At 36.5% G+C, this 14,710-nt stretch overlaps 1 protein-coding gene across 1 annotated transcript in view; it reads right to left on the bottom strand.

Annotated features, from left to right (window-relative positions):
- CFAP299 (cilia and flagella associated protein 299) overlaps positions 1 to 14,710 on the bottom strand; it is a 552,091-nt gene that overhangs the window by 19,558 nt on the left and 517,823 nt on the right. The gene's annotated exons all lie outside the window — the stretch shown is intronic.

Here is a 14,710-nt window from a genome sequence, read left to right as displayed (position 1 = left end):
TCAAGAAGAAAATTGATGCAATTTGAAGCTATTTCTTCTAGCTCAGATTCTTCAGGGTCTTAAGAGTATTCAGGGTATTAAGAGACTGTTTACTGGAAGGAAAGGCAGGCTAAGTCACCTCTTTTCATTCAAAACAATTTAATTCATTTCTTTCAGGCTTTATTTTTCAATAATATGTTTCCCAGGGAGTGAGGAAACTATGTGAGTGTGAGAGGTTACCATAGGCCAGGCATGATGTGATGTTTTCTAGCACTACACCCATATGAAGTTGTTCTCATTTCACAGACCAGGCAAGTAGGCTAGGGAGGTCAACTGGCATGGATAAGGCCCTGCAACTAATATGTCATAGGACTAATATTTCAACCCAGATCTGTGCGTTTCAAAGCACAAGTGTGTTCTTCCTACTGTTCAACATTGCCTGCATTTTATCTTTTTTTTTTTCGGTTGATCTGTGGAAACTTCTTATTTTTTCCATGTCTTGCTTCATACTTACTTGTCAAAAATTAATATAATACCGTAATATGAGTTGTAAGAATTCTCAATATATTAATTTCACATATTTTATTCTTATTAGCACATTTCTAATATCATGTTAATATGTTCAAGTATTAACATGTTTCTAATATGTCTAATATCCTATTTCTGGGTTGTTTCGCAATTTATTATTCCCCTTATTCATTTTTAAAGAGTAGATTTCATTGATTAAACTCACTTTGAATTATAGTGTTTTCTGAGGCATCAATTTTTGTGCTATTACCTGAAAATGTAATGTTTACCCTCAAATTTTTCAACACTTAGAAAAAGCTCACTACATCAATCATATATTTATATCACTGGGGACATATTAATGAGAGCTATTTTCTCTCTTCCCCTAGTATTTGTTCTATGGCCAAGACATAGGAATATCTGCCCTTTCTGAGGCACAGAGTTAGGAAAAGTGGTTTTCTAACCACCTTTGTCTGTTGAGTCTGTCCCCAACAAGAGAGCAGGAATGACTATTTGGTGAATAGAGGAAAGGAGCTGAGCATTTCATGGCTTTCTAGGTCCTTACTTTAGCTAGCCTTCAAAAGTGAAGTTTATCATGGCAGGCTCAGCCCCCAATAGGGTGATGGTAAGGTAGCAGTCTCTAGCACTGGTGATAAATTCAATTCAGTGGCGAAGGTATTAGGAGCCAATCTGACTGTGCACCCAAGCTATATTCTCAAATTCACTCTAATCCATAAAAGAAAGATAATTTGACCTCTATCTTACTGGTCATTCAGTTAAAAGATTGCTAAATTGGAATGAGGGACAATGGGTGTGATTCTAACCTTTTATATGTCTCTCTAAATAATTATTTATGAGATATATAGATATAGATAATCCCAGTAAAATGCTTGAGTCATAGCATAGCTGTGCTTAGAGCGGCATGATTTATATCACACATTCTTATCCTGTTACTCAAAGCTCAAATTAAAAAGCCTTATTAAAGTCCAGGCAGGGGGGGAAAAAAAAAAAAATATATATATATATATATACATACACACTCTTTACATAAAAATGTTAATTTGTATAGCATGTGGTACTTTTGATGAGCAATTTTTTTTTAATTTTTAAAGATTTTATTTATTTATTTGACAGATAGAGACATAACGAGAGAGGAACACAAGCAGGGGGAGTGGGAGAGGGAGAAGCAGGCTTCCTGCCGAACAGGGAGCCCGAGGTGGGGCTCGATCCCAGGACCCTGGGACCATGACCTGAGCCGAAGGCAGACACTCAATGACTGAGGCACCGAGGCACCCCTTTTGATGAACAATTTAGATTGTTTATCAATACTTTTGTTCTAGGCAAGGATGGGAAACAGGTTTCATTTTACATGTCAATTCTAAGAGCTGATGATTATTAGTATTTAATAAGGACAACTGACAATAATTATCATGTGCTGGGTACTGTACTGAGCCTAATGAATATATTATCTCATTTAATCCTATCATCAACCCCATGAAATAGGTACAAAATAATCAAATTTTATACATGCAGAGCCCAGGTAATCCTAACGTGTACTTGTAGATGAAAATGAGGAACTGGACTTGAAAGATACTAAAAAGTGGATTTGATGTTATGAGGGGGATGTCAACAAGACGAGATCCTAGGATTATTCTCAGATTTCTGGTGTGGATTCTTAAGTGGACAGAATAATTTACCAGGATATAAAATACAAAAGAAGGAAGGAGTTGGGGGGAAGAGGAGGTTCAGTTTTGGACATGTTGAACTTGAAATCCCCGTGAAACATTTAACTTTTTTTGAATTTTTATTGTCTATTAGTATTCTTTGTTTGTTCATCTACACTACTGTTTTACCTTATTGAGGCCTTGAGTTCCTTGGCTCACCCTCATCCTAATTTACAACTGATTTCTTTACTTCTTTACTTACCCATGATTCACAAGATACTTGCCAGTAGTCACAACTTTATTGCTCATTTGACCCTATTTATACTGAAAAATACCAGTTCAAAATTGATTCAAATATTTGTTGTCTCCGTTCCTACCTATGGTCTCTGGCAACTCTTGCTGAAACAACTGTACCACTGATTTAATTCTAAATTCCAAATCTCTAACCTCAGTTGGATTTCAGGCACTACAGAGCAATTTTTTACATGTCTCTAGTTATCTCCTCTGTCATTCATTGTATTGTTCATGCCTCCTATTCCTCCACTTTCCTCCTTAGTCTCAGAAGATGACTTTACCTCTTACTTTATTAAGAAAATAAAGGACACTAAATGGAAACTAATTATCAATATCTTGTTCCATCAGTAGCAAATTTGTTTATATTGACAATGTCTCTTACCTCCTTCCAGTCAACTCAGAGGAATAGGTGCCCCTCTTCTTCTCCAAGAAAAAAATCATATCCATGTATGTTCTAAATTCCATCCCTTATTGCCTCTTTAGTTACTTCAAATAATCATCTAAAATTTTCCTGACATAATCAAATTCATCTCACCATAAATTTTTCCCCAGGACCAACAAATGCATGTCAACAATCCCAACTACACAAAGAAGAGAAAAGAAAAGAATGGAGGAAGGAAAGGAGGGAGGGAAGGAAGGGAGGAAAGAAAGAAGAAAGAAAGAAAGAAAGAAAGAAAGAAAGAAAGAAAGAAAGAAAGGAAGGAAGGAAGGAAGAAAGAAAGAAAAAGAAAGAAAGAAAAGAAAGAAAGGGAAGGAAAGGAAAAGAAGAAAGAAGAAAAGAAGTAGAAAGAAGAGGAATAAGAAAGAGAAAGGGAAGATGAGAAAAGAGATTTCAAAACTTACCCAAAATCAGATTTTCTCCAGGCTGTCACATTTTTCTCCTAATACATTATAATTAAACCCATCTTCTCTATGCCAATTTGCCATCCCCTGCCCTCCATCTCAGTTCTCTCACCTGAGCTGATAATCCACATTACCTGCTTAATTGTACTTACCGGCATAAGCCATAGACTCCTCTATCTCAAATACCAAAAAATAAATTTTCCTTTCCCACCCTCCAAACCTATTTATCCTTGTTGTACTCTCTATATCAATAAGTGGCACTCAATAAATGTTTATTGATTAAATAAATGATCTTTACCCATCTCTACTATTATTATTTATAATCCAATTAATATTATTTTCAGTTATTAAGAATTAAAACAAAGAAGATGCAAGAAAAATTATTTTAAGAGGAAATTAAGAGAATTGATCTAGAACATTGATCCAGGACTTAGGAAATCTAAACCCTGATGCAATGATTTCAATTTTCTCTTATGTGAAGTTCGGAAGTTGAACTATATATTTCAAAGGCTCTTTATAATAATAATATTCTATGATTATAAAAGCCTCTTTTGATTCAGTGAGTTCTTACACATTATTTTTATTTATGTCTCAGTGTTCACAACTTGAAAATACTTATAGAAAAGTTTAAACATACTGTATTTATAACAGATAGAAGAACTTATGAGGTAATTTATGTACAATTATTTAAGCTTTTGGAATAAAAGAACAATTTTCCATTTATTCCCTATGATAAACAACCTGGAAATTGGACATTTTAGTGTACAGGTATGAGTGTACTTATACATGACTTATATAAATAAGTTGTAATCATAAAATGAAACCTATGGAAAGTCTGTTCATTAAGTGATAAGGGGATCTCATGTATGTTTTTGGGAACAATTACCTGTTCGTCATTTATTTTACATGATAATTGTTGACACCAGAGAAAATATTCTGATGACATCACAGGGCAACAGAGCTTTGGACCACCAGGGGGAGTAAATTTCAAAGCCATTCTCCAGAATACCTTATTTGGCCTCGTTTTGCTCACTACCTTCCTCCAAATGGAATGGAAGAGACATACTTACAGAAATTATGAAAGCATAAAATGGACAATGTTATTAAAGATTTGAAAAATGCAAATAAAAATACATTTAAAGGCAAACTAAGGTCTTAGGGTGAAAATAGAATAAACATAATGATTGTTCAGTCACCAGTATATAAAGCATAGAGAAAAACCAAAATCACTACCACGTAAACATGAAATTTGACATCACAGAGAACACATCACTGGAATTGAAGCTATTATCATCTAAGGGATTTTCCCCATGGATACAATCGACAATATATACTAACTAGGAAGGAATTTTGTTCTTATCTCTATTAATAATGAAATCTTTTTAGGTTTTATACAGTTGGACCAGTAGGCTTTTATAGCACTTAAGACTTGTTTATGGTTATAAAATTAAAGCACATTCCCTTTGAGATAAAAAGAAAGAAAGTACATTTATAAAATATAATTTGTTGGACAGAGAAATACTCATATTTAAAGGAAATTTGTAAAAACAGAAATAAAATTAAAATCCTACAGAACTAGTTTTGTTAAATCCAAAGATTATATTGAAAAATGAAAAAATCAGGAGATTTCGTATCAATCATAGGGACACTTAAGTGTTAAACATTATTGTCTCCTTTTTTAAATCTTTGTGTAGACAGCCCATAAGTAAGACGACCTTATAATTTTACTGTCCGAACTGGGATCCTCTTGGAAAAGATAGGGGTTGCTACTAATAATTATGCCAAGACAATGAGAGTAAGCTCAGATGATGCTGGACAAACCGAGATGGAGATGTGTGGTCTACACACCTACAAATCTAAAAATTTAAACATTGCTGTTTTAGAGTTGATGTATCCAGTGCTTATGTAAAATGCTTCCAAAGTTTTGCCATAGATTTGCCAAAGATATGATAAAAATGTTTAAACAATGCTAAAGCATGTTTTCTCATGGTTGACCTTTTTTTTTAAATTTTATTGCTGTGGATAAATTATATTATATGGAATTGCAATTGTGGTATAGAGACATGAAATTTAATCTAGAATAATAAATATTCTTGTTCTGTTTTTATTTTTCAAATAATATCAAAGTAGCATAACATTCAATAATAACTAATTTTCTGGAATATCATATTCCATGTAAAAATATATGTTTGATCAATTATTTTGGTTGGTAAGAACATGGAATCTAAAGTTTAGTGTTTCCCTAAGTTAGTTAAGTTGGTTCCTGTTCATGGCTATATCTTGTATCTCTAAATGTAATCAGCTATTTAATAAATGCTTATGCCAGTTGGGAAAATATAGATAACTGTTGAACAATGCACTGTAACTATTAAAATAATTGAGAACATTAAAATCCCTGGTGACAGATAGTCAGGGTGGTCATTCAGTTCAATTCAACACAATTTTGAGCATCTATTTTGTGCCAGGAATGGTCCTGAGTATTTAACAATAAAACACACACACACACACACACACACACACACACACACACACACACCAGAAAAACGGTTCTTACCTTCAAGGAACTCATAGTCTATAGGACATCAGAAATGTGAACAAAAAATGATACCGTAGAAATTTATGTAAGGTATTTTTGGGCTGTAGGGGTCAAAAAAGAATATATGTCTTGGTCAAATGTATTTCTAGTGAGATTTTCCTGATGGAAAGCAGTAGGGCTAAGCATTCTAGGTGGAAAAGATAATAACAAAGTAGATTTGATAATGGGGCGCCTGGGTGGCTCAGTTGTTAAGCATCTGCCTTCGGCTCAGGTCATGTTCCCAGGGTCCTGGGATCGAGTCCCATATCAGGCTCCCTGCTTGGTGGGAAGCCTGCTTCTCCCTCTCCTACTCCCCCTGCTTGTGCTCTCTCTCTCTCTCACTATATCTCTCTCTGTCAAATAAATAAATAAAATCTTTAAAAAAAAAAAAGTAGATTTGATAAAAACTGAAAAATATACATACATCAGTGCTCACCATTATGAGAAATTTTCAGTCATACACAGGGAGGTAAGGCAGAAGGTAAATTGCTGTGGGATGAAAATTAAATATGAAATATGATTCTTAACTGTCTCCTACTAAAATGCAGGAACTGTATGTGCCTTCCCTTTGGGGACAGAGTGCTCAGTGAAGGAAGCAAGGAGAGCTAGTAAGGCTGGCCCTCCTATCATTCTAAGGCACAGGGATAGAAGGGAGAGCTCACAGCTGGCAGGCTGTCACTCTTTTAATTTTCACTTGTGCAAGAAGACAGATTAGCACCTGTCTGGCATGCTCACTATGGGGCTCTGAACCAAAAGTGTGGTGTCAAGGGGCTGGACTGGTTGTAGAAAGCACTGAGGTAGTGGTGAATGGAATATAATACCTGGGATACTTGACTAATTATAATAGATTCTCAAGGGTAGAGAATAATATAGCCCAATGGGAAGATTTCTTAGGTCACCACCAAGGAGCTCCTTGTTCAGAGGGAGCCTTCTTACAGGTAGAGGTTCTGAGGATTTCATGCCTGTTTCCATACTCCTAAACTGTACACTGGCCTCCTCACTGGGGACCCCAGCCCCCTGGTAGGGTGTCTGGAATTTCCAGCCTCATGCAGTGGGAAAGGAGTGGGTGATACTAACAGATGAACACATTACCAGATTTCCCCCGTGATAGGGCTATGGAAATAGATTTACGAGTTACACAAGCTCTTTCTGATTTTTCAATTAAAGCAATTATTAGAAACATTTTGGAGCACCTCTCAGCTGCAAATCCTAGAGTGAGAACTTCAAGGTCAAGCAACCAGCTGCTCCTATAGCAATTGGGCTATGTGGCCATTTGTGGTAAACTGAAGAAGCAGCACTTTCTCAAAGCGGAATCTTGAAGGGATGGTGCAGGGATGGAGTGGAGTTCACAGAAAGCCCTCCCTTAATTTCATTCTTTTTCTGATATTATTGAAACAACTACTGTGAATGTTGTTTTGCATTCATGTAGTGCTTTATCAATTACAAAGAGCTTTCACCTTTATACTCTTTGTTTTTAACATCCAAAACAATCATATAAGATAGACAGGGGTATTATGTATGTATGTATGTATTATTATTATTATTATTATTATTAAATTATCACTTTATAGAAAAGAAAATTAGAGCTACAGAATGTTCTAGATATTATGTAGCAAAATCAGCATTTAATCTAAGACTTTAAGATGATTATTTCATTGCTTATCTGCTAACTATTACTCTATGTCAGGTTTCTCAGGCTAGGCAATAGTCTTATATCCCATGCAAGTAGTAAAGATTCTCCCTTGGGAGCAAAACATAAGGAGGAAGGCAAGGAATAAACTCCAAAATAGGAGATTTTGAGCCAAATTGTCCCTTATGGTAAAAAAAAAAAAATGCAGCTACAAAGAAGGAGTTGTTTCATCTCAGGAAGTGTACAGAGGGATTCCTCTAAAAAATTGGGCCTAATTTACCATATGTATTAGAGCAGGATTAGAAACCTCCAAGCTTTGCTTGCATTTACCATGATGGATATATGTGGGGTGGTGTGTGTTAAAATTCAATATAGGTTTCCAAACTATATATAGGCCAAACTAGGGTGATAATTGAAATAAAGCCTTTCTGTGCAGTCTGTTTATGTTTGAGAACCCCCTCTTGGCATGTTATAGATATTGTAATGAGTGGATCTTGTAGGAACAACTGCTTGTGAATATCAGGGTTATCACCTGAGTGAGACATAGCGTGCTCTGAGATGAACAGAACCAGAGATCTGGTCCAGGACCTCTCTAAATACATGGCATCATTCATGGAAATTTTGTCAATTGTCCAGATTAAAGATGCACTATCTGCTGTCCCTCCTCCTACCCATCTAGGCCATCTAAAAGGTTCTAATAGGTAAATAACTAACTAAATAAGGCTTTTGGAGGGTTTCTGGCTTCAAAGTAGTCATTTGTCCAATTTTTCCTGCAGGTCAAGAGGGAAATATGTTGTCTAGATGCCACATGACTTAGAGCAAGGCAAGGAGCTGAGAGAAGTGCCTGAGAAGTCACATTAATTAATTCACTTATTCATCCATTCATCCATCCATTCAGTTTTTATTTTATTTTATTTATTTATTTATTTATTTTTTAAAGATTTTTTTAAATTTATTTGATAGAGATGCAGTGAGAGAGGGAACACAAGCAGGGAGAGTGGAAGAGGGAGAAGCAGGCTTCCCGCCAAGCAGGGAGCCCGATGCGGGGCTTGATCCCAGGACGCTGGGATCATGACCTGAGCCGAAGGCAGATGCTTAACGACTGAGCCACCCAGGGGCCCCGCATCCATCCATTCAGTTTTTAAAAGAACATTAATGGAGAGGATATACTATACATCAAGCACAATTTTTCATGTTTGGGATAGAATAAGGAATAACATACAGTTCCTGTCTTATGAGTTCACTATCTAATAGGAGAAAACAGATAATCCAAACAATAAAAATATGCTTGAAATTCGATGGGAAGACAGAGGAGAGAAATCTTACTCAGGCTGAAGGAAGAGAAGAAGAATTTAAAAATAGCTCCCTAGAGGAAGTAACATGAGACCTGAATCTTAAATGACTAATAGGAATTAGCCAGGTAGAGGGATGGCATCAGGGATGGAAGAATAGCCCTCTAACTAGATAAGACAGCATGGGAAATCATGCTGTTGAGAACTGGAATGGAGAATGCTGGGGGTAGAGTGGCTAGCAATTCAGTATCAATAGAACAGAAAGTTCAGTTAGGTGGGTGAGAAATGAGACTGAAGATATAGCCAGAGAACAAGTCACAGAAAGCCTTATTTATAATACCAAACAATACTATCTTCATCCTGTATGCAATGGGAATATCTGAGGGTTGTAAATAGGAAAGTGGCAGGGCAAGATATGCAGTTTGGATAGATTATGCTGGTAGTGAATGAAGAATGGATTTAAGGAGATGGCAGTAAAGAGTGCTAGAATCCATGTGACCAGTTTAAAGTCTGTTTATTACCCAGGCTAGAATTGAAAAAGTATTATAGGTTATGAGGTTGCAAATATATATATACATATATATATATATGTATATATATACACACATATATATAGCAGATAGCAAACCTAGAAGTCATTAGTGAGAAGCATTATAGATGACTCTTAGGTTCCTAGCTTGAGGAATTGGATGGATACTGATATTAGCACTAAGGAATGTTAGAATGAAATACTTTTTCAGCATGCCTCCATGAAGAAGAGGAATTTGCTTGAATACACCTGGCCTTTTGCTCTACTGATCTGGTGAGAATAAGAACAGTGGACTGTGAGTAGACCCTATGACCTTACATATATCCTTAATGTTTATAATTGTTATATTCTCTTGTTGGATTGACCCCTTTATCATTATATAGTGATCTCTTTTTGCCTCTTATTATAATCTATAGCTTAAATTCTATTTTGTCTGATGTAAGTATAGCTACCTTTGCTTTCTTTTGATTTCCACTTGCATGGAATATCTTTTTTTGTCCCTTCACTTTCAGTCTGTGTGTGTCCTTAAAGCTGAAGTGAATCGCTTCTAGGCAACATATAGTTGAGTCTTGTTTTTTTTTTTAATTAAAAAAAATTTTTTTTATTCATTCAGCCACTCTACATCTTTTGATTGGAGAATTTAATCCATTTACATTTAATTATCGATAGGTCTGGACTTACTTTTGCCATTTTGTTTTCGGGCTGTTTGTAATTCCTCTGTTCCTTTCTTATTTTCTTACTCTCTTCCTTTGTCATTTGATGATTTTCTGTAGTGGTATGTTTAAATTTCTTTCTTTTCATATTTTGTATACTTATTATAGGTTTTTGTTTTGTAGTTACCATATGCTTACATAAAACATCTTTTATTTATAGCAGTTTATTTTAAGTTGATAACAACTTCAAATGCATACAAAGGTCTACATTTACACACTCTCCTCCATCCCATTTTTGTTTTTGATGTCACAATTTACATTGCATATACATAAATGAAGAGTGCAAGAGGAGACCAAGAATTGCGTACAAATGTAGGAGGAGTTAGGATAGGACAGCACCATAAGAACCAAGGGAAATAGAAGGTATGAAAAAATAATGGGGAAATCCTCATTGTCAAATGCAAGCCAGGAATGAGAAAATGAAGACCAAAACGTGGTGGTTATTATTGGTAACTTTCCTCTTAAGGGATAGCATGTATTTATCTTAGGCTAAGGAGATTATGTAGATAAGTAATCTTTGCTGTTTCTATTGAATTATAAGATTAAAATTCTGTTCTTTAAAAATAACAAACATTCTCTGACTTATCATATTCTCTCTATCCTGGAAGGTCTTGGCAACTCAAATTTTGTGAATATGAAAATATTTGGAGCTATTGCATCAGCAACCTCATTCATTTTTACATTATAAATAGTAAGATGCTCTTTCAGCTAACTGATCTTTCTATGAATAGTCACAAAATCTGTGTTGTAATTACCATACTCTTCTTTCATATTTGTAGACAAATTTTGGAATTATAATTTCTTACTTATGACCATGTGGCGAGTAAAGATTTTCATTAAAAGACAGGTTAGCATATTGGAAGAGGGAATCTTGGTTCCTAGAGATCAGGTAGAGAAGTTAGGAAGAAAAAACTGGGTGTAAGTATGTTGTGAGGGATACTGAACATTCCTCCAGGCTCAGGCTGTGTAGGTGTGCTTTGAGGTGAAACGGCTCTGAGTTTGTGTAAGCTAAAAGAGATGTGCAATAGAGAGTCATTTATAAATGAGTATTGTGAAATAAGGTTTGGCAATGTGGAGCTGTGATGCAGCAGCGTGAAGCTGGAGGTGAGAATATGGGGCTATATTAGCCCTAGATCATTAAAATGCCCTTTTTAAGTGGACAGGAGTTTCACTAGGCAGATGCATTATCAAGTTTTGATGGTAGTGCTTGCCTGGGAAACAGGATCATTTGGTACTACAAGGAAGATGATTTTGAGAAGCTCAAAGTTCTTGTGTTTAAATTACAACCCTCTAGAAAGGAAAGGCCCTTGAGCCAGTAGGTGCCTGGGTTTCAACAGGGATAACTTGTTATATCAGAAAGGAGGCTCCTTAGTTATTAGAAATGGTTTTGTGAGTTTGAGTCCCTCAAAGGATAGAAACTAAGACTTACCTCTTGAGAACAGGTAGACGTGGCTGGCAGAATTAAATATATCTACCATGATCTCTACCCCTTGGTGTTGTATCTGCAAATATGTTACATTCTGTGGTAAAAGGGACTTTGCAGATATAATGAAGTTTATAAATTGTTTGACCTTAAAATAGGAGAAAATCCTGGATTATCCAGGTGGGTACAGTGTAACCACAAGAGCCCTTAAAAACAGCAGAGGAAGGCAGAAGTCAGAGTAATTCAAGGCATGAGGATTTGATGCACTGTTGCTGGCTTTAAGCTAAACGGGCAACAGGGACTTCAGTCCTATAACTAGAAGGAACTGAATTCTGTCAACAGTCGAAATGGGCTTGGGAGAGGCCTCTTCCCCAGAACATCTAGAAAGGAATCTAGGTCTGCTGACAAATTAATCTCAGCCTTGTGAGACCCTGAACTGAGAATCCAGCAATACCATACTAGACTTCTGACCTACTAACTATGACATAATAAATTAGTGTTATTTTAAGCTGCTAAATTTGTGGTAATTTGCACTCAGCAATAGTAAGCTCATATATTAGACATTGGGGAGATTTTGGAATTACCTTAAGGGAGTTGAGTTGAAGAAGAAATAAACATTTTATGACAGTCAGGGTACTGGGATGGACCACAAGGTCAAAATTTATTTTGAATGTTAAAAGGAATGTGACCTCATTTTGTACTTGAGATTGGGGAAACAGGAATAGAAGTTATAATTAGAATGTGATCACAGAGAAATAACAAAAATAACACTGAAACAACACAGACAAAAGCACTGAGAATCCACATAATAGGAAAACAACCTGAGGCAGAAAGAGAAGCTAAACTTTTCACAGCCTTTGACTTTTTTCTCTGGACAACTTGGTATTTCTCTACATGATGTGGAAAGCTACCTTTAAAAAATGTTTGTCTAGGGTCGCCTGGGTGGCTCAGTCATTAAACGTCTGCCTTCAGCTCAGGTCATGATCCCAGGGTCCTGGGATCGAGCCCCGCATCAGGCTCCCTGATCAGCGGGAAGCCTGCTTCTCCCTCTCCCACTCCCCCTGCTTGTGTTCCCTCTCTGTGTTTCTCTGTCTAATAAATAAATAAAATCTTTAAAAAATAAATAAATAAAAAATAAAAATAAAAAATGTCTGTCTACCTCAACTGTTCAGAGCAAAGCCAAAGAAAGATGTGCTGGTTCTTCTGGGCCAGAATTAAAATGGGAGCAGTTATTTATTGGGATCCATCGTGGTGATGGTAGGAAGAATCAAAGAGGGAAAACATTAAGTAGAAAGAATTAGAGCTGCTCATCTGGGTATCCTTCCTCAGCTGATACGTCTCTGTCTGAAGGCCTTCTTCATTCAAATAATAAGGTGCTTTATATTTATAAGACAGATCATTAACTTATACTTGTTCCATAAATTCTTATACCAGAACTCTTTGCACTACACTACAATGCTATGCAGTCTTTTCCTGCACAACTGATTCTGCTTCTCCTTCCTTTGCCAGTTTTTAGTAGCCAAACAGAAGAAGCAATGTCTTATCATGTTTATGAGTCATGATTTGATGAGTATGACTCATCAGTAAGTGATACTACTATCCATCTAATCACCTAGGCTAGGAATGTGGGTCATCTCAGGCTTTTCCTTCTACCTCACTGTGCATCCTGTCTCTCATCAAGTCTTATAGATTCTACCTCCTTAATCTCCCAGGTCTATCTGCTTCTTTCCAAATGCGGCATCATACACCAATTCTTACCTGGATTAATACAATAGCTTCACAATCAGCCCCCCTTTTGTCTTCATCTCCTCTCATCCATCATCCCCTTACAATTACGATTATCTTTTAAAATATCACATCAGATATTACATCCCTGTTTAAAATACTTTCCCAACACCAATGGGTTTCTAAACACATGCTGTAGCTCAGCACACAAACTCTCCAAAACTTAGAAGTTGCCTTTCTGGCCACCCCATGCACTACTAACCCCAGATTTCTCTTGAGCTTTCCCCACTGTCTCTCTCTCTCTCTCTTTTTTTAAAGATTTATTTATTTATTTCAGAGAGAGAGAGAGAGCACAAGCAGGTGCTTGTGGGGGGAGAGAGGGAGGGAGAGAGAGAGAGAAGGTGAGAGAGAGAGAATCTCGAGCAGACTTTGCACTGAGCACAGAGCCCAACATGGGGCTCGATCTCATGAGCCTGAGATCATGACCTGAGCCAAAACTAAGAGCCGGATGCTTAACTGATTGAGCCACCCAGGCACCTTACGTGCATTTCTTTAAACATGTCATTCCAAGGCCCTGCCAGGACTTCTCTATCTGCAGACCTGCTGTTTTCTTTGCCTGGACTGCTCTCTCCCCATATTTTTCTATCTAGCTAAGTCCTACTTAATCTTCAAATCTCATATCACACAATACCTGCCATGGGCACCTACAACCCTCAGCTAGTCTAATTTATATTCTAGTCTCTGGGATGAATACTCTACTGTAGAAACTGAAGCTCTGTCCTGTAATAATTGATTCATCGTTCTGACTTCTCAACTGAGTTAAGGGTAGGAACCAGGCTTTATCTGATCATTCCTAGAGCAGCACCACCTGGCACTTGGTTAGTTCTAACAAATGTTCAGGTTATTCCCTTGCTACCGTGAGACTGCCATGAGAGGTGTGACTGGACATTCATCTTCAGAATCCGCTTCTCTTTTGCTCTTGTGTCTGCTTTCACTTTCTTTCTCCTCTAGTCTTCTGCCCTGCTAAAAGCTTGGGGTGAGGACATTATCAGACACTTGTATATTAGTACGAAATAATCTCTCTCTCCTTTCATTTGCCAATGCCCTGTATTTCTAATTGTGGGGTGTATGCTCTGTCACTTTAAGAGAAGGTATTTTTGAGTAGATGGTGAGGCAGTTTCCTGATGGTCCTTCAACCATATCATATACTCAGCAGCCTCTTTTGTTTGTATAAAGCATAACTCTCTGGTCAGTATGATGGATGCATCAAACATCCCATTGGAAGTTGAATAGTAGAGATCATTATAGTTGGTAAAACACACTGCACTTAAAAATCCATTGTTTCACCCCCAAGAAGCCAGTAAGATATGCCTTTGACACATATCTGGACTTGATAACAAAACATAAAAAGGTAAATCAGCAATATTTTGTTCAGGAAAGACAGTGGAAGAAATTTAAGAGAGAATAATATGTGCCATAAATAACCTTAGATTATAAAATTCTCTTATGAAGTAATTAAAAAAATTTCAATGGTCC

Source organism: Phoca vitulina, unplaced genomic scaffold, assembly GCF_004348235.1.
Source record: "Phoca vitulina isolate PV1807 unplaced genomic scaffold, GSC_HSeal_1.0 scaffold3, whole genome shotgun sequence".
NCBI classification, from domain to species: Eukaryota; Metazoa; Chordata; class Mammalia; order Carnivora; family Phocidae; genus Phoca; species Phoca vitulina.
Note: the sequence above shows the minus strand (reverse complement) of the source record. Positions and strands in the feature narration are given on the sequence as shown.